The 21391-nt window shown below is 43.9% G+C and overlaps 1 long non-coding RNA gene across 1 annotated transcript in view; it reads left to right on the top strand.

Moving 5' to 3' along the window:
• LOC137517598 (uncharacterized) overlaps positions 1 to 18152 on the top strand; it is a 176706-nt gene extending 158554 nt beyond the window's left edge. Inside the window, exon 3 of the long non-coding RNA XR_011020588.1 lies at positions 18033 to 18152. This is a non-coding gene — a long non-coding RNA (uncharacterized lncRNA). The remainder of the gene's footprint in view (positions 1 to 18032) is intronic.
• Positions 18153 to 21391: the final 3239 nt, after the last annotated feature.

Genomic DNA, 21391 nt, shown 5'->3' with positions numbered 1-21391 from the left:
GAGTGCTCTGAGAATATATAGGACCTGCCTGTCAGTTGCTCTTAGTCTGCTGTTGCAAATGCTACGTGTTAGCACTCAGACCTTAGTCAGATCCGAAAGTGTGCTAGAACCAGCAGGAGCTGGGGATCCACACTTAGCCAGATTCTGTTGATAGCTCAAAGTACTAATTGAATTGTATTATTTGTTATGACCCTCCGCTAGCCTTGATTACTCTTCTGCCTTCTGATTCTGTGCCTATGCCTATCTGATCTTGTTGCTGACTCAGCTTATACCTCACTCTGATTCAGTCTTCTGTCTTTGTACCGTATCTGTTCGTGTGTTGCCGATCCTGCTTGTCTGACTCTCCTACCCTCACCAGCGAGCATAGTTCTAGTGAGGGATTCTCAGTTTAGTAATCACCTGCTCCTCAGGTTGATAGCTACAGTACAGTCTTAATCACCTGCTCCTCAGGTTGATAGCTGCAGTACAGTCTTAATAACCTGCTCCTCAGGTTGATAGCTGCAGTACAGTCTTAATCACCTGCTCCTCAGGTTGATAGCTACAGTACTATCTGAATCACCCGCTCCTCGGGTGATAAAGTACCTTCCGTTCTACTGTGCACAACCCGCTCCTCGGGTGAACCGATCTCTTATTCATCTGTGTCTTCAGCCTGCTGGAGTACTGATTCCAGTGTTCTATAGAGATACCTCCCTCTACCAGCTCCTCTGGGATAGTGGGTATCTCTATCTATATGTACTGTTGCACCAAACACTTATCTTACACCTGGTTGTCCTGTGTCTTGCTATACTTTCATTATTGGTGATTCTGCAGATCACCACATAATCAGGTATAACATCTGTATTATTGGTGATACTGCAGATCACCAATAATCAGAAAATCTGTTCTTACTGACACCAATCGTTACAGAACAGCAGACCAAACATTATGGATGCACTGCGTAGTCAGGTTAAAGTCCTGACCACCGCAGTAAATAATCTTAACGGGGTGATCAATACCCAACAGACTCAGATCACCCAACTGTCTGGGACAATTCAGGTACTTCAAACGACTATTGATGCAGTGCAATCCCCTCCAGTCACGGACCTTCGCATGCCCGTACCCGAAAAGGTTTCTGGACATAGATCTGACTTTCAGAATTTTAGGAATTGTGTCCTATCCTATTTTGAAAATTGAAAAGTCCAAAAAGCTCTACCCCCTATAAATCAAACCAGTGGGTGAAGGATCTGGTAAGCCAGGCCAGTCCACAAGTATACACAGAAGGATCCGCAAACCGACCATTGGTTGAAAAAAGCTGGTATTCTTTATTCAGGAATTTCACATGACAAGTGCATAAAACCACAAGGTTCAACTAACGCGTGTCGGGCTTACAATCTGCCCTTAGTCATAGTTAAAAGTGAACCTGCAAGGGGAGGACTTTAAGTAGGTGGGAGAGCAACAGGCTTCGCCCTATACCTCAATCAGCCCTTAAAGGAGACATTACGAATACACACAATATAAGAGTATATGACAAAATGTTATCACTAATGACAATAATGAAATGGATTATACGTTATCATTAATAACAATAATGAAATAGATTAAAAAGTAATGTAAAAAGTCACCACTGGAAGGAACATTATAGCTTCAAGTAACAGATGGCAAACCATCTAGGAAAAGAGGGGGGGGGGGGAGAAAAGAGACACACTAGAGTCCTGTATGGCAGGGGTAAAAAGGGAGGAGGCAGAATTGGCAATCATAAACTAAATTTAGATCCCAGCATGTGTTGAGACCCCTCGGAGTGCGAGTGTCCATCTTATGGATCCAATATGCTTCTCGCCTCAAAAGTAATTTATATGTATCGCCACCTCTCTTAGGACTCACTATTCGTTCCACCCCTTGAAAAACGAAAGAAGAGAGATCACCCTTATGAATGTTTTCAAAATGTTTGGAGACTGCTGATTTTTTGAAAGTTTTCCATTTAGTACCACAGTAATGATCAGCAATGCGGGCTCTCAAATTGCGAGTGGTGCACCCCACATACTGTAAGCGGCACGAGGTGCAAGAAATTACATAGATGACGCACCTCGTGTCGCAGTTTACATAATGTTTAATGGGGAGACTGCTACCAGTCGCAAAAGAGAATATGGACGATCCCCTTTTATGACAATGGCAGTATTTACAGGTGGAGAACCCACAGGGATAAGATCCCACTGTTGCTAGCCAGGTGGGGGTACGAGACGAAAGGGGAAACTGAAAACAGCTCGGTGAATGGATAGATCCCAAAGTGCATGCCCTTCTAGCAGAGAAGCGGCACCCCTTCTTTAATATTGTCCTGAACCTGATATCGGAATTCAGCACTGGAAGATATTTCTTCACAATGTTTGTGATCCTGTTAAATTCAAGGCTATATTCTGTTACAAAATTCACCCTGTCGTCTTGGTCCCCACTACGGTTTCTAGTTTGTAGAAGTTCACTCCGTGGTTTCCTAGTGCCCCTGAGACGTCCCCAAGCTAGCTGTTTTTTAGTATACCCTCTTTGTTTTAGTCTATCCTCAACTGAATTGCATTCTTGCTCCAATTCCACTGGGTTAGAACAGTTGCGGGCTGCCAGAGTAAATTCCCCTGTGGGGATGGCATTTATAGTGTGTCTGGGATGACAGGAGCTTGCAAGGAGTATGGAATTTCCTGCTGTGGGTTTGCGGTAAGTCCTGGTGGAAACTCGGTGAAGTGAAGTATCACCAGTCAGGGTCAGGTCCAGATAATCAATGTGTGTATTATGATGGCTCATAGTGAAGTTCAAATTAAGTTCGTTACAATTGACATAGGTCAGAAAGTCACTTAGAAGGCCGGGAGGACCCCCCCACACCAAAAGCAAATCATCTATAAACCTGCCATACCAAACGATATGGGAGGCAAAGGGGTTCTCGTCTCCAAAGATGCGGAGCTCCCCCCACCAGCCCATGTATAGGTTGGCCAGGGAGGGGGAAAACTTAGCCCCCATAGAAGCTCTGCATCTCTGGAGGTAGAACCCCGAATCAAACATTCAGTCAGAATATTGTCCTGAACCTGATATTCCGATATCAGGTTCAGGACAATATTAAAGAAGGGGTGCCGCTTCTCTGCTAGAAGGGCACGCACTTTGGGATCTATCCTTTCGCCGAGCTGTTTTCAGTCTCCTCTTTCGTCTCGTACCCCCACCTGGCTAGCAACAGTGGGATCTTATCCCTGTGGATTCTCCACCTGTAAATACTGCCATTGTCATAAAAGGGGATCGTCCATATTCTCTTTTGCGACTGGTAGCAGTCTCCCTATTAAACATTATGTAAACTGCGACACGAGGTGCGTCATCTATGTAATTTCTTGCACCTCGTGCCGCTTACAGTATGTGGGGTGCACCACTCGCAATTTGAGAGCCCGCATTGCTGATCATTACTGTGGTACTAAATGGAAAACTTTCAAAAAATCGGCAGTCTCCGAACATTTTGAAAACATTCATAAGGGCGATCTCTCTTCTTTCGTTTTTCAAGGGGTGGAACGAATAGTGAGTCCTAAGAGAGGTGGCGATACATATAAATTACTTTTGAGGCGAGAAGCATATTGGATCCATAAGATGGACACTCGCACTCTGAGGGGTCTCCAAACACGCTTGGATCTAAATTTAGTTTATGATTGCCAATTCTGCCTCCTCCCTTTTTACCCCTGCCATACAGGACTCTAGTGTTTCTCTTTTCTCCCCCCCCCCCCCTCTTTTCCTAGATGGTTTGCCATCTGTTACTTGAAGCTATCATGTTCCTTCCAGTGGTGACTTTTTACATTACTTTTTAATATATTTCATTATTGTTATTAATGATAACATATAATCCATTTCATTATTGTCATTAGTGATAACATTTTGTCATATACTCTTATATTGTGTGTATTCGTAATGTCTCCTTTAAGGTGATGGCTGATTGAGGTATAGGTCAGAGCCTGTTGCTCTCCCACCTACTTAAAGTCCTCCCCTTGCAGGTTCACTTTTAACTATGACTAAGGGCAGATTGTAAGCTCGACACGCGTTAGTTGAACCTTGTGGTTTTATGCACTTGTCATGTGGAATTCCTGAATAAAGAATGCCAGCTTTTTTCAACCAATGGCCGGTTTGCGGATCCTTCTGTCTATCCTATTTTGAGTTGAGGCCTAATCTGTCAGGATCTGAGAACCAGAGGGTAACATTTATAAAGACCCTTTTGTCAGGAGATTCACAAACATGGGCATGTGGTCTGCATGCAGAGCATGAGGCTTTATCCTCAGTTCAAGAATTTTTTTAAGGCCATGGCCGGTATTTATGATGATCCGAATGTTGCTATCATGGCTGAGAGGAAGCTAAAGACTCTCAGGCAGGGTTGTAATCCGGTGGAGATTTATGCCGCAGAGTTTAGGAGGTGGGCTGTGTCAGCTAGATGGGGAACGTATGCGTTATTAGATTGTTTCCTGTCAGGTTTGTCCGATGCAGTTTCTGATCTGATGCTAGGGCTTCCTGAGCCTAAATCCCTAGACAAGGCAATTTCATTGGCAGTGTGGGTTGATCGCCGCCTTCGCTATCAAAAACGAACCCGTGGGAAAAACGCTGTAAGATCTATTTCCTACGCCTCTTCTCCACCCTCGTCACCACAAGACGAACCGATGCAAATCGGTCATTCTAGGTTAACGCAAGTGGAAAAGAATCGCAGAAGGTCAGAGAGACTCTGTCTATATTGTGCTGAGGAGGGTCACGTTGTCCAGAATTGCCCTAAAAAGTCGGGAAACGCTGCCGCCTAGGTGTAGTCAGAGGTAATTCCCTAGGCGAGCCATTGGTACCTCTAAATAATAACCGCTTGCTCCTCCCTTGCTCCATTACCTGGGAGGGTCGGGCCACGCCCACAGAAGCATTTGTAGACTCAGGTTCTGCAGCTAATTTTATTGATTATGAGTTTGTCAATGTCATGATCGCTGCTGCAGCAGGTATTGCTGGAAATAGTAGTGCTGCAGCTCAGGCAGTTCTGATCTCTTTCCATGCAAGCTGCATAGCTTTGTCTGTCTTTCCCTGCTGTCAGCTTGTGACTGATTATCATTAACCTGTGTGGGAATCTGCATGTCTGCTCCCATTGGATGACCTCAGTATAAAGATCTGCTTCCTGCAGGACTCCTCGGGTTTTCATAGCTTCAGTTTAAGCCTGTCTTGCTGTCGCTTCAGCCCTCGATCGTGTTTCTTGTTCTAAAGATACTTTGCTGGTCTTTGCATCATATATTGGTTCATTGCCAATATATATGCATACCAGCACGTTTATTATTTTCCTTGTATTCGTGTTACGTTGATACATCAGTGTCGCTGATGTATACGTACACGAACTGTTTATATCCTGTGTGCAGTTAGTCAGCTTTCCAGCACGTTTTGGTAGGTTGCGCGTACCGTGATCACCCGTGCTGAGGTAGTTACCCTGCTCCTGGGTCTCGTTTGTGGATTGCGTTCATCTCTGCGAAGAGATAGCGAATCCTTCTGAATCCTGTCCTGTTTCCGTTTGTGGATTGCGTTCATCTCTGCAAAGAGATAGCGAATCCTTCTGAGTCCTGTTCCCTGTATTGCTCCAGTTCTAGTCAGTGTTCCTGCTTATGTCATATATCGGTTCATTGCTGATATATACATATGTTAGTCAGACGTTACAAATAGTTTCATTGATAGCTGTAATTGTAATACGCTAGGAAAACATACTTATTGTATTTTTGTCTGTGTTACGTTCATCTATCTTGATCCTGCTATTTCCTGACTATCCTGTCCTGTCTTTGTGAGGCACGCCATCGCTGCAAACGCATTGGCTGCCTCATTCCAGTCTGTCTTGTTGTGGACGCTTGCTGTCATTAAGTAGCGGCTAGCTAGCAAGCGTTCATTCTGTCTACCTGTCCTGATCTCCTCAGTTCTGGTTTATGCGCTCAGCGCTACCTTGCGCTGAGACGTTATCGCAAAAGTATTGTTTGTGGCTGTCGGATCTGCACCGGCTCTGTGCGCCACAATCTCCCTTTGGAGTCAGTCCTCCCCTCCACTATACTAGGGATAGCCTGTTTCCTTGTGCTAGTGTGTGTACCTCCTCCACGTCAGCTCATGCGTTGCATGCTGACTGTGGAGAATACACCACCAAGCCTTACAGTCAAAAAATTGGGGATTCCCTTACTCCCGTTAGACCGTCAGATTCTGATCACAGCAGTAGATGACTCTCCGTTACAATGTAGACAGCCTCTTTCCCAGACTCCCTTGTTATTGCGTGAAATAGGGGTTCTACATAAGGAGAAACTACAGTTCTTTGTCCTGCAAATGGCAACTTCTACTATAATCCTCGGTATGCCCTGGTTGCAACTACAATCCCCTCAGATCGACTGGGCTTCAGGTCAGCTACAGAGCTGGTCGGCCCATTGTCATCATCATTGTTTGGAGAAAGTTGCTGTTTGTGCCACCAAGGTTCAAGTGAAAGGGGTGCCAGTGCAGTACGCAGAATTTTCTGACGTGTTTTGTCCCAAATCAGCAGAGAAACTCCCACCACAACGGAATTTCGACTGTCCCATAGAGCTAAGATCAGGTTGTATGCCCCCTAGAGGTCAACGTTATAATCTGTCGGGGCCAGAGAAGCTGGCGATGGAGGAATACATTAAGGAAAAAACTTGGCCAAGGGCTTTATCCGTCCTTCTCGGTCACCTACAGGGGCTGGGTTCTTTTTTGTACAGAAAAAGGACGGTGGGCTTCGAACTTGTATTGACTATCAGAGGTTGAATAAGATCACAGTAAAGAATCATTATCCACTGCCGTTGATTGACGATTTATTTGCTCAAGTGACCAATGCCAGTATTTTCTCTAAGTTGGACCTACGAGGGGCATACAACCTTGTACACATTAGGGACGGTGACGAATGGAAGACGGCATTCAACACGCCCGATGGGCACTACGAGTATCTGGTCATGCCCTTCGGGTTGTGTAATGCCCCTGCCGTCTTCCAAGAGTTGATCAACTAAGTTTTTAGAGAAGTTCTACGAAAATTTGTGCTAGTGTATCTGGATGATATACTGATTTTCTCACCCAATCTGACAGAATATCGGAAACACGTGAAGTTTGTTCTAAGAAAATTGAGGCAGAACTCGTTGTATGCGAAGTTAGAGAAATGCCTGTTCGAAGTCACTAAAGTCCCTTTCTTGGGATATATTATTTCCACTTCAGGTCTCTCCATGGATCCTAAAAAAAGTCTCTGCTGTATTGGAGTGGCCTCAACCTGTAGGATTGAAGGCACTCCCAAGGTTTCTGGGCTTTGCTGATTACTACAGGAAGTTCATCAAAGGGTTTTCTTCTGTAGTGTCACCCCTCACCAACCTTACCAAGAAAGGCGCTGACACTTACCATTGGTCAGCAGAGGCACGGTCTGCCTTTGCTACATTGAAAAGGTTATTTTGTTCTACTCCCATTTTGAGACACGTAGATGTTACCTTCCCCTTCATTGTTGAGGTGGATGCATCAGAGATTGGGGTTGGGACTGTGCTGTCTCAGCGCTCTGGCCTTCAAGGCAAACTACATCCCTGTGCCTTATTTTCTTGTAGGTTCTCTCCAGCCGAGAGGAACTATGATATCGGCAATCGGGAGCTCTTGGCCATTAAGTTAGCCTTTGAGGAATGGCGCCATTGGCTTGAAGGGGCAGAACATACGATTACAGTCTATACTGATCATAAAAATTTGGAGTACATCGAGGCGGCCAAAAGGCTTAGCCCCCGACAGGCTCACTGGTCCTTGTTCATTTCAAGGTTCAGATTTATTATAACGTATACTCCAGGAAGTAAGGTTGTCAAAGCAGATGCATTATCTAGGTGCTTTGAGGCCGAGACAGTTCAGCTATCAACCCCTGAGACCATCTTACCTCAAAGACTGGTGGTGGCAGCCACTGAAACCTGGCAGGATTGGGCGCTTACTCTAGGGCCTTACCAGCAGGATATCCCAGAAGGGAAGCCTGAGGGGGTTCTGTTTGTGCCACTTCCTTTTCGCTTACAACTGCTACAGTTGTTTCACGCCCATAAGAATGCAGGGCATCCCAGGGCTGCTCAAACTCTGGACCTACTGGCCAGATGTGTATGGTGGCCTTCTTTGGCACTTGATTGCAAGGAGTTTGTGAGAGAGTGCTCTGTGTGTGCCAGAAATAAGCCCACTCGTCAAGCACCAGTAGGTACGCTACAACCGTTGCCAGTGCCAAGTGAACAATGGACTCATTTGTCTATGGACTTTGTAGGAGAACTCCCCAGGTCTGAGGGCAAGACGGTCATCTGGGTGGTAGTTGATAGGTTTAGTAAAATGGCTCATTTCGTCCCGTTGAAAGGACTCCCCTCAGCCCAGGAATTGGCTGATCTCTTCATTCAGCACATTTTCCGGCTGCATGGCATTCCGGAGAATGTGGTGTCAGATAGGGGAGTCCAGTTTGTGTCTAAATTCTGGAGAGCCTTTTGCCACCAGCTCGGTATGGACCTGTCATTTTCATCAGGCTACCACCCAAAGACCAACGGACAGACCGAAAGGGTTAACCTGTCCCTGGAGCAATTTCTTAGGTGTTATGTGGCAGAAGCACAGTCAGATTGGGTAAAGTTCCTGCCTTTTGCAGAATTTGCACATAATAACCTAGAGTTCCTCTTCAGGTTTTTCTCCTTTCCAGGTGGTTTCGGGGAGATCTCCTAAACTTTCTCCAATACCAGTGACATCTTCTCCTTTTCCGGCTCTAGAGGATTGGCAAAGGGCATTAAAGGAGATTTGGGTGCTAGTTAAAAGGAATCTGGTGAAAGCCTTCCTGACTCAGAAAAAACAGGCAGATAAGAGGAGGTCTGTAGAGTGGAGGTTTTCCCCAGGAGACATGGTGTGGATGTCTACTCGGCATCTGGCCTTAAAGCAACCATCACCTAAGTTAGGACCCAGATTTGTAGGCCCATATCCTGTGTCCAGAAAGATTAATGATGTGACATGTGTGATTGATCTCCCAGCTAGCATGAGAGGTGTGAGATCATTTCAGGTTTCTTTGCTGAAGCCTGCCGTGCATGTGGATTCCTCTCCCGCCCCCCCCCCCCCCTGTGATAATTGGCGGCCAACCTGAGTATGAGATTGAGAAGATTTCAGATTCTTGGTTGGTGCAGAATTCTGTACAGTACCTGGTCCATTGGAAGGGGTATGGCCTGGAACAGAGAACTTGGGTGCCGGATTGCCGCATGCATGCTGAGGAGCTAAAAAGAGAGTTTCACGAGTTACACCCTGAGAAGCCGTGTAAGAAGTGTCCGGGGTCCACTCCTCAGGGGGGGTACTGTAATAGATAGCGGAGAGGCCGCCACAGCGGTGAGCGGCATGGCGGCCGTATCCGCGTCTCAGCCAGCGGCCTCCGCCGCGCAGTTACATGTTGGAGTTTTGCCTGGTCCCTCAGTTGCACAAAGACTGAGGGCTACGCGCGCGCGCCAGGCAACAGGACCTTTATGCAAGTAGAAGGGGAGTCAGCTGATCAGCCGGTCAGCTGACTCCAGTAGTGCTCCGGATTGGCGTGGCGTTGGGGTGGCGCTGTGGAGCGCTCTAAGTATATATAGGAGACCTGCCTGTCAGTTGTTCTTCGTCTGCTGTTGCAAATGCTACGTGTTAGCACTCAGACCTTAGTCAGATCCGAAAGTGTGCTAGGACCAGCAGGAGCTGGGAATCCACACTTAGCCAGATTCTGTTGATAGCTTAAAGTACTAATTGAATTGTATTATTTGTTATGACCCTCTGCTAGCCTTGACTACTCTTCTGCCTTCTGATTCTGTGCCTATGCCTATCTGATCTTGTTGCTGACTCAGCTTATGCCTCACTCTGATTCAGTCTTCTGTCTTTGTACCATATCTGTCCGTGTGTTGCCGATCCTGCTTGTCTGACTCTCCTACCCTCACCAGCGAGCATAGTTCTGGTGAGTGATTCTCAGTTTAGTAATCACCTGCTCCTCAGGTTGATAGCTACAGTACAGTCTTAATCACCTGCTCCTCAGGTTGATAGCTGCAGTACAGTCTTAATCACCTGCTCCTCATGTTGATAGCTGCAGTACAGTCTTAATCACCTGCTCCTCAGGTTGATAGCTGCAGTACAGTCTTAATCACCTGCTCCTCAGGTTGATAGCTACAGTACTATCTGAATCACCCGCTCCTCGGGTGATAAAGTACCTTCCGTTCTACTGTGCATCACCCGCTCCTCGGGTGAACCGATCTCTTATTCATCTGTGTCTCCAGCATGCTGGAGTACTGATTCCAGTGTTCTATAGAGATACCTCCCTCTACCAGCTCCTCTGGGATAGTGGGTATCTCTATCTATATTTACTGTTGCACCAAACACTTATCTTACACCTGGTTGTTCTGTGTCTTGCTATACTTGCATTATTGGTGATTCTGCAGATCACCACATAATCATGTATAACATCTGTATTATTGGTGATACTGCAGATCACCAATAATCAGAAAATCTGTTCTTGCTGACACCAATCGTTACAGCTCCCCTTTATTTCCATTTCCACCTATAGGAAGGAGCTGAGTACTGTTTCTAAGTGACATTTATAGAGTGTCACCCAAAATGATTATGAAAGATTGATTCTAGCAATAAGAGCCTAACAGCTACATAGTAGCAGAACTCCACTACAATGTATTTTCTCAGGCACTCCTGTCCTGTTGCCCGTTATTTTTTTGGGGGGTGCAGAATTTTGCTACATTGTAGTAGAACTCCACTGCTGGTATTTTCTCAGACACCCAAAACACAGCACAATAAAAAGTCTGAAAATATGGGACCTGTGAAGTTTTTTTGGGGAAAAAAACTAGCAAGATGCTCTTGCAGCAGACCATTCCTCCTCTTCTAGTGGAGATAAGTGCAGAAGTGTGAGGAAGCTAGAAAACTCTGTGTCAGATAAGGGACTACCTAGATGCCTCATCACTTTGAATTACATTTTTCCATTTTTCCCAAACATTATAGTGTTGTTACCCCCTTTCCCATTTATTTTCCCATTTCCCATTTTCTGCATTCCCTGCAGAGCTGATGTACACAGAAGGATCCGCAAACCAAGTACTGGTAGAAAAATGCTGATGTTCTTTATTCAAAAATTCCACATGGCAATGACAATAAAATCACAAGGTTCAACTAACGCGTGTCGGGCTTACAGTCTGCCCTTAGTCATAGTTAAAAGTGAACCTGCAAGGGGAAGGCTTTATGTAGGTGGGAGAAGGACGAGCTCCACCCCATACCTCAACCAGCCTTCACCTTAAAGGAGACAATACAAATATACATGGTACATAGATACATAAGAAGATATTGAGATTAGCGAATGGATTAAAAGGTTATGTATATAAAAAGTCACCACTGGAAGGAAGATTAGTGCCTCAAGATGCTCACAAGATGTTACAGATAAGAGGGGGAGGAAAACCTAGGTCCTATGGGGGGTGAAAAAGGGGGAGAATGCAAGTTCAATAGTCATAAACTAGACTCAGATCCCAACGTGTGTTAAGACCCTTAGGGATACGGGTGTCCATCTTATGTATCCAATATGCCTCTCACCTCAAAAGCAATTTGTAGGTGTCACCACCTCTCTTGGGACTCACCACCCGCTCCACCCCTTGGAAAGCAAAGGAGGAAAGGTCACCCCTGTGGACATTTTGGAATTGTTTGGAGATCACCGACTTTTTGAAGGTGTTCCAATTGCTACCGCAATAATGCTCAGCAATGCGAGCTCTCAAATTGCGGGTGGTACACTAATCTTCCTTCCAGTGGTGACTTTTTATATACATAACCTTTTAATCCATTCGCTAATCTCAATATCTTCTTATGTATCTATGTAAGCCTGACACGCGTTAGTTGAACCTTGTGATTTTATTGTCATTGCCATGTGGAATTTTTGAATAAAGAACATCAGCGTTTTTCTACCAATGCTCGGTTTGCGGATCCTTCTGTGTACATCTGTGGACATCTTGGCTCTCCTGATCCTGCACCTACCGGTTTGAATTGTGGGGGTTGAGCGTTTTGAACTTTTCAATTGCTCTGCAGAGCTGAACACTCTTATTGAATTAGATGAAAATGCATTACTTTAAATGTTTGACTGATCAAATTCTTGGCCAGGATGAAAAATCTGGGTTGACTGGGGGTGCGGGACAGCAGTCATGGTAGGTTGATTACTCACAGCGTTGCACTGCATTGAACAGTGCAACACTGCAATTTGACCGATTTCTCATAGATTTCCTGCCGGGCGATGTGTGGTAAGAATTGATTTCTTTTCATTCAGAAAAGAATTGATCATTTTGAAACATTGGATGAAAATCTACATGTGTATTGACAAATTCTGACAAGATTAGCTGCATGCTTGTTTCAGGTGTGTGATTCAGAAACTACTGACCAGAAAGAATTAAAGGACTGCCAGCAGGGCCGGTCCGCTCATGAGGCGGGGTGAAACTTTTGCCTCAGGCGGCAAAGTTCTAGGGGTGGCATCCGCCAGTCCGTGGGTGCGGGGGGGGCCGGCTGCCGAGCTGGAGGGGTAGCTGTCAGGACGGGGGTATTGGGGAGGGGGGGTCGGACCCCCCCTTACCTCGCCTGGGTCCCCCGATCTGCGCTCCCCTCCAGCTTTAAATGTAGCGTAAGCAGCCGACAGTAAGAGGCAATGGGTGGGGATCACTCACCTCTTCCTCGTTCCAGCGTGCGCTCCACTGACATCACTTCCTGCAACGCCACCCACTGTATTGTACGTGGCCAGCGTTGCAGGAAGTGACGTCAGTGGAGCGCACGTTGGAACGAGGAAGGTGAGTGATCCCCCGCCCGTACCTCTTACTGTCTGTCGGCTGCTTACGCTACATTTAAAGCTGGAGGGGAGCGCAGATCGGGGGACCCAGGCAAGGGAGGGGGCCGACCCCCCTCCCCACCGCTAGGCCCAATACCCCCGTCCTGCCAGCTACCTCTCCAGCTCAGCGCCCCCCCCCCCCCCATGGGGGGGGGGCAATTTTTTCAAAATTTGCCTCAGGCGGCAAAAAGTCTAGGGCCGGTATTGTTTAAAAGGAAATAAATATGGCGGACTTCATATGTCTCTCATCTTGGGTTCCTTTTACATAGACCTATTTTCTCCAGATCTGAGATCCTAGAAGCAGTATTCTCATACTGTGTGACCTTAATCATATTGACCACTGGATGACCAAATCATGAGGTCATAAGGATATACCTTTTAGAGGGCATTTTGGCACAGGCACACTCCTTATGTGCAGACACAGATCTTGAAACATTGGAGAAGATATTTTTCAAATCTGCTCCACTATATGCTAGTATCTCATTATTATGTGTTTTGAATTTGAATTAACAGTTTTGAATTAGGATGATACCATTTATTGGCTAACTTATAAGAAGAAGCGTAAGCAAGCTTTTGGCTGTGTAGCCTTCATCACACTCAATTTATTGTTTGTGCTAGTAGTATCTTCAGCTGAATGGTACATTTCAATGTTTAACAATATAAGAAATGGCATGTGACATACCTATGGTATTCTAGATTGTTTTGCACCTATATAGCATGGAATTGGTTAAAGCAGGAGCAACTGCAGTTTTGCACTAACTGATATAAACTATGTATCTCTAAAAGTGTAAAGTACACACTAATTCTTTATGGACAGTGGACTAATTGTATGCTCTCATACAACCGTAGAACAAATGTTTCAAAAATGCACAGGTAGAACTATCGTCCATTACAGCATGGCTATTTTATTCTAAAAGAGCAGAGTGTACTACATATGTCAATCCAAACAAGGAAAATTCTTCCCCCAGTGCACTCTGGGAGTAGAGATTGCTCAAACCTCCGATTTTCAGTTCACGAACCTCGAATGCGAACTTCCTCAAAAGTTTGGTTCGCGCGAACTTTGGCGAACTGCAATAGACTTCAATGGGGAGGCGAACTTTAAAAACTAGAAACATTTATGCTGGCTAGTGTGGCCACAAAAGTGATTGAAAAGATGTTTCAAGAGGTCTAACACCTGGAGGGGGCATGGCCTAGTGGGATACACACCAAAAGTCCCGGGGAAAATCTGGATTTTACGCACAGCAGCGTTTAAGGGCAGAAATCAAATTTTATTGCTAAATTGGAGACCTAAAGCGCTTTAAAACATCTTGCATGTGTATACATCAATCAGGTAGTGTAATTAGAGTACTGCTTCACACTGACAGACCAAACTCACTGTGTAAAGCACTGCAAACAGCTGTTTGTGTAGTGACGGCCGTGCTGGACTGGTGCGCACCATGGCCAGAGTGCAGGCGATAGCGGTTTTTCAAACCCATATGGTTGGCTGAGGTAGCTCAATGACAGAACAACAGTGACTGTCCAGCTGATTGAATTTGGTCTTTCCACAATGAAACAACAACCTTATTATCTTGTGTGTGCCCCCCCCTCCGAGACACTCATATAGCCGGCGGTCATTGCTTCATTGTGATACGCAAGCCCCTTCACCACAGCAAGGTAACGATCACGAAGGGGAATTGACACATGTACATGCCTTTTGTTTTTTTGTTGAAGCCTCAGTGCAACCAGAAAAATTAGGCAAGCATGTACATGCACCAAAAAACAATTATTATAGCCTTAAAAATACAGGAATCCACCTAAAGTCCTGGGCCCACCGGTGGCAGTGAAGGCAGGAAAGCAGATCGCAGTCACACGGCGTGCAGGCAGAGATGCTGTGTGTGGGGACTGACTTAGTCTTCGGGCAGGCCTGACCGTGCTTTGCAGACGACCACAAGGTCAGATAGACCCTTTACCCAATGCTGTGTGCCAGAGATGACACCACTTGCCTTTCAACATCACGGTACAGTTTGGGTATCACTTTTTTTGAGAAATAATTGTGGCCTGGTATCTTCCACTGCAGTGTGTGGCTTTGCTTTTGTGTGCTGCTTTTCCTCAGGTGGTCATCCCATTGCAGTTTGTGCTTTGTCATCATGTGCCTTCGTGAGAAAGTTGTCCCTATGCGGATCTTGGTCTTTCCACTGCTCAATTTTTGGTGGCAGAGAGTACAGATGGCATTGCTCTCATCTGAGGCAGACACACAAAAAAATGTCCACACCGCTGAGCCCTGGGGTGATGGCACTTTGGTGGTGGCGTCCGACTGAGTGTCAAGTGGGGTGCCAGAATCAGAGCAGGAGAAGGAAGATATGTCATGTTTCCATGCAGAAGCTGAGGAAGATGAGGTGTTCTGTGTTAAATAGTCAACTACGTCCTGACAATCTTGGGAGTTGATGGCACGTGCTTTCTGAACACTGTACTTTGGTCCAGGGCCGCACAGAATCATGACAGCATGACCTCAAACAGACCTGCCGGTTGGCCTGCCTCTGCCTGTGCCTGTTTTGCCCATATTGGGGGGATGAAGTGAAAGGTATGCACTGACTTGACTAATACAATGTGAAGTCACACAGGTGCACTGAACAGGTATGCAGTGATTGGTATTACAAATGTGCAGCTGTCACACAGAAAGGTACCGTGAACAGGTGCAGTGACTGGTAAATAGCACTGCGTGCGCTTACGTAGGTAGGTGCACTGAACAGGTAGGTATGCAGTGATTAGTATTACAAATGTGCAGCTGTCACACACACAGGTAGTCACTGAATGTGCGGGGCCCAGCAGTGGCACAGTAGGAATTACCAAGGGGTTAAGGGCCAGCTGCGACTAACTGTCAGGGCTGTATAAGTGTCTGTGGGACACACACACACACACACACACACACAAATAGATCACAAGATCAGCATTAGCTCTCAAAAGAGCTGTTGAGAAGTGCTTTTTAGCAATAAGTATCAGCAAGGAGCAAGCAAACAAGCCTAACAAGAGCCTAACTAAGCTTTTTCTATGTCTCTCTGCAGCAAGCTCTCCCTTCTCTAATTACTGCAGCAACACGAGTGAGTGAAATGGCTGACGCTGCATGCCTTTTATAAGGGGGGGGGGGCACCAGGAGGGAGTGTAGCCTGATTGGCTACCCTGTGTCTGCTGACTGTGATGTAGAGGGTCAAAGTTGACCCTAATGATGTAGTGTAGAGGGCGTGTCAAACTCGCATATAGTTCGCTGTTCACCGTGAACGTGAGCCATCGAAGTTTGCATGTTCAGGCTCGATTGCGAACCATTTGGGCCATCTCTATCTGGGAGACCAGATGTTATTTCTATTCAGTTTGGAACACAGCAAACAAATATTTCACAGTGATGCACTTGCTAGCAATAAAGCTGTTGCCACCTCTGATACATTTCAGAAGGTAAATCAAGGTGAGGAAAGAGTGTGGATTTTACAATGGGCAAGTACTGACTAAATAATTTCAGAAGTAATATTGGAAAAATATAGCAATTTATTAATTATGTAATATTCAGTAAAGTTTCTCTTTAAACACATATCCATCACAGTGGGAACAAAAGTGCTACCACCACTCATCAAGAAAAAGAGAGTGATAAATGACACCATTCAGTCCTTAAAGGGGAACTTCAGCCTAAACAAACATACTGTCATTAAGTTACATTAGTTATGTTAATTAGAATAGATAGGTAATATAATCACTTACCCACCCTGTTTTAAAAGAACAGGCAAATGTTTGTGATTCATGGGGCTGCCATCTTTGTCATGGGGGCATCCATCTTTTTGGTTAATAGGAGGTGACAAGGAGCAGGAGACACAGTTCCAACTGTCCTGTGTCTTGATTACCCCTCCCAGCTGCACACGCTAGGCTTCAAATGTCAAATTCAAACTGTAAAAAAAAAAAATTGCACCAAAACAGCAGAACGAGAACAAAAAAATCAGAATTCCCATCATGCTTTGCATAGCATCAGGGGAAAAAAGCCCGGGCAGTTTTCTTCTGTGCAGCTAAAAATGAGGCTTGTATAAGAGAAACAAAGTTCTGATGCTGTGAAACTGTTAAAGAAACACAAAGCCTTTTCAGTGCTGCTGAGTCGATTTTTAGTCCGGAGGTTCACTTTAAATAAGGATGTCTATTGCACTACAAAACATTCAAACAATTGAAACTAATTAAAACAAAACATTCAGTATCAATGAATATTATGTGCAATAGAGTACAGAATAAAGAAAGGAAAAGAAAGAACACTTAGGCCTAAGACACACTGCAGAGCCACTTATCAATCAGCGCTGCGTTGGCATTAAAAAAAACAAAACAAAACAAAAAAAAAAAAACACTACCATTGACTTGCATTTAAATTGCTGGAGAAATCACAACAAAATTGTCACGATCACAACTTTTTTGAAAAAATGTGAATTTGCTGCATTTTTCTATATACAAGTCAATGAAAGCATTTTTTTTAAAAAGCAAATGCAGTGCTACAGAGCAAAACATGCTCTGCAGTGTGTTTCAGGACTAAGTAAGGAAGTGCTAAAAGTAAAACAAACAAACAAAAAACAGCAGTACTACCACAGAAAGCACTTGCTCTAGGGGAATAATCCAGAAAAAAGATAACGAGCATATGAGATTAATATTTAAAAGGCTTTTTGAGAATGTTGCCTATTTACCACATTAATGACACATGTACTAAAGATATTTGTTCATGGTTAAACCTTAACAAAATAAATACAATGTTCTGGTCCATAACTCAGGCATTAGCTATCATTTCCTGGTTTACATTAAAATGATGCCTAGATACATGGCTGCCTTTTCAATTTCGTTTAACCATGACTTTTGATTTAAAGCAAATGCCTAGATATTTAATGTAGTAGATCAAAAGCTAATTGAAATATTAAAGTTTTGTTTATCAGGGATTTATGTTGTTTACAATCATTAAAAACACATGTGCAAAGGTGTATGTGTGCATTATATGATGCCAAGTATTTAATGTATACTATATATCGTCCAGGTGAGACTAGGCAGTTACTTTTTGACATTGGCTATAAAATGAAATCAAATTATCATGTTTGTTTCGGAACACACGAACATCACAATTTTGAATCCTCATAAATCTGTCACTTATTCTAAAACTTAAATTTTGACCTTTTAAATATTCTGCTGCGTTATCTGTTCCTTTCTCCTCTTTTACTAGGGAATCCTGGAGGGAAAAGGACTGAATGACCATCTGATCAAATGTGGAATACTGAAAAGGTTAAGCGTGCCACAAAAATTTTAGAGAATATGATAAACATTGAAATGCAAGAATCTATTTTAAAACTACGTACATTTTGCTGAACAGATTACTACAAAAATGTTAGGAAACAAAGCAGCACATTTTTTATTCTGCTTTAATATTATTCATGACACATGCCCAGCCTTAATAAACCCTAATCAATAAATAGTATTTCAGTGTGATATATATTTACATCATTTTATTTAAAATGTTCATGTGTAATATTTATAAACTATAAACATAACGCTTTGTATTTCATTAAATTTTAGAGTACAGCAGAAAGAAAAGCCTTGTAAAGCTTTGAACTCAGGGTTTAACTGCTCAACCAGATCAGTGGCCTAATCTGAACCAGTATACCATTCATATGTTCTTCACTTTTCACATTTGAGTATCTTAGTAATTATTCTCCATGTTGAGTGGAGTCATGAGAAAATGCATCACATTACTTACCACTAGCATTGACTCCTTAGCCCATATGGAATTCACTTTTTCTCCTGAGTTTTCTCCTAGGTGATATTTTCATACCTCACTGTAACGATTGGTGTCAGCAAGAACAGATTTTCTGATTATTGGTGATCTGCAGTATCACCAATAATACAGATTCTATACCTGATTATGTAGTGATCTGCAGAATCACCAATAATGCGAGTACAGCGAGACACAGGATAACCAGATGTAAAGATAGGTGTTTGGTGCAACAGTAATACAGATAGAGATACCAACTCCCCCAGAGGAGCTAGTAGAGGAAGATATCTCTATAGAACACAGGGATCATCATTCCAGCAAGCCGGAGATGCAGATGAACTAGTAATCAGATCACCCGTGGAGTGGGTGATTCAGACTGTACTGCAGCTACTGGTTGCCTGAGGAGCAGGTGATTAGGACTGTACTGCAGCTACTGGTCACCTGAGGAGCAGGTGATTAAGACTGTACTGCAGCTACTGGTCACCTGAGGAGCAGGTGATTCAGACTGTACTGCAGCTACTGGTCACCTGAGGAGCAGGTGATTAAGACTGTACTGCAGCTACTGGTCACCTGAGGAGCAGGTGATTCAGACTGTACTGCAGCTACTGGTCACCTGAGGAGCAGGTGATTCAGCTGTACAGAGAATCCCTCACCAGGGACTAGGCTCACTGGTGAGGGCAGGAGATTCAGACAAGCAGATTCGGCAACAAATGGACAGATACGGTACAAAGACAGAAGGCTAAATCAGAGTAGTGTTCAGGCTTAGTCAGCAACAGGATCAGATAGGCAGAAGCACAGAATCAGTAGGCAGAAGAGTAGTCAAGGCTAGCAGAAGGTCATAACAAATAATACAATTCAATTAGTACTTTAGCTATCAACAGAATCTGACTAAGTGTGGATCCCCAGCTCCTGCTGGTTCTAGCACACTTTGGGATCTGACTAAGGTCTGAGTGCTAACACGTAGCATTTGCAACAGCAGACGAGGAGCTACTGACATGCAGGTCCTATATATACTGAGAGCGCCCCACAGAGCTGCCCCAGTCACTCAGCCAATCAGGAGCAGTGCTGGAGTCAGCTGACCGGCAGATCAGCTGACTCCCCTTCTATTCGCATAAAGGTCCCGTTGCCTAGCCCTCAGTCTATGTGCAACTGAAGGACCAGGCAAAACTCCACCATGTAACTGCGCAGTGGAGGCCGCCGGCTGAGACGCGGAGACAGCCGCCATGCTGCTCACCGCTGCGGCGGCATCTTCACTATCTATTTCACTCACCATAAAATGCCTTTTAAGCAACCAACAAGCAAATCAAAATAATTTTGATAGTACCTTTAAAAATGTATGGGTACTTTTTAATTTGTAAAATGCTGAAAAGTTAATTTAAAGAGAAGATGAAAAGTATCTCCTAGGAGATAACTCAATTGCATATGAGACCTTGACTTTCACTGAAACCACATTCACTTCACACCTAGGCTGAATAAGCTAATGCTTTCAGCGACATACTGTATATATATATATATATATATATATATATATATATATATATATATATATATATATATATATATATATATATATATATATATTCAAAATGATTAGACTCTCCAGTGACTGATAATCATTGATCATTTATTTTAAGTGCAAGTGGGATCCAAGTAGTGGGATTTCCAGCAGTTTTTGGAAACATGTTGAAGACAGAGGATGGTTCCATATCACCTAGCCACCAACGTCTTCAATTAAGAAAAGATAAACGTAGAATAGAAAAGATTTCTGAAGTCTTCTCATAAAGAATGAATATAGAACATTTTACAAAATTATCATACCCATGAGGTCACGGGCACATCACAGAAAACGAGGTTGAGCCTAATGGTGGCCATACACGGTACAATAAAAACGTTCGATTTTCCCGTTTATTCGATCTAAATGATCGAATTGAATGAAAGTTGAAAATTATTTTTTTTTCGATCAAGAAATTCGAACGATTATCCTGTTTTTTCAGGAAAAATGATCGGACATGCTGGAAAAATCTTTATATTTGCTCTAACCGAATAATCAAACTAAATTATCTGATTGAAAAATTGTACCATGTATGGCCACCTTTAGGAAGATTTTATTTGATTAAAAACTGTAACATGCCATGGGTATTTTTTTAAACCTTTGCACTACTGATTTAATGGATATGGGGACATGGACAACTATATTTATTCTCCAGGTAGACAGATCGCTATCTACTTTAAAACGTATGCCCCAGGGGAGTGACAATGTAGGAAATTAAAAGAAAAAACATGTTACTGCTACATCCCATTGGGACACCAGAAAGTACAGTGTCCATCAGCCATTAATTACAAGTGACACAGAAATACTAAAAGACATGTAGGCTGGTGGGTGAAATCAGCTGGGGAGACAGAAACCTGCTGGATTTCTACTAAAACCACCCCAAAAAATTAGGCACCACACAGAGAATGCCAAATAAGAGTGTGTGTGTGTATTGTGTATAAAGTGCCCAGTCCAAAATTATTCATACCCTTCACAAACTGTCACAGTCTGCGGGAAAATCCAAAGTTCTATACCATTCCAAAGTCCAAGCTGTTCTAAAGCATCTTAATTACCCTGATTAATTGGGAATAGCTGTTCTAATCAATTCAATGGGTAAAAAACAGCAGCTCTCTGCGGTTGGTTTATGGACATCATGGCTAAGACAAAGGAGCTCATTGAGGACCTGCAGCTGTGGATTGTGGCTGCACAAAAGTCAGGAAAGGGTTACAAGGACATTTCTAAATGTTTTCAAGTTTCAGTGGCTACAGTGGAAAGTATAATA

This window comes from Hyperolius riggenbachi, chromosome 5 (assembly GCF_040937935.1).
Source record: "Hyperolius riggenbachi isolate aHypRig1 chromosome 5, aHypRig1.pri, whole genome shotgun sequence".
NCBI lineage: Eukaryota > Metazoa > Chordata > Amphibia > Anura > Hyperoliidae > Hyperolius > Hyperolius riggenbachi.
This window is presented reverse-complemented; position numbering and strand designations above follow the sequence as displayed.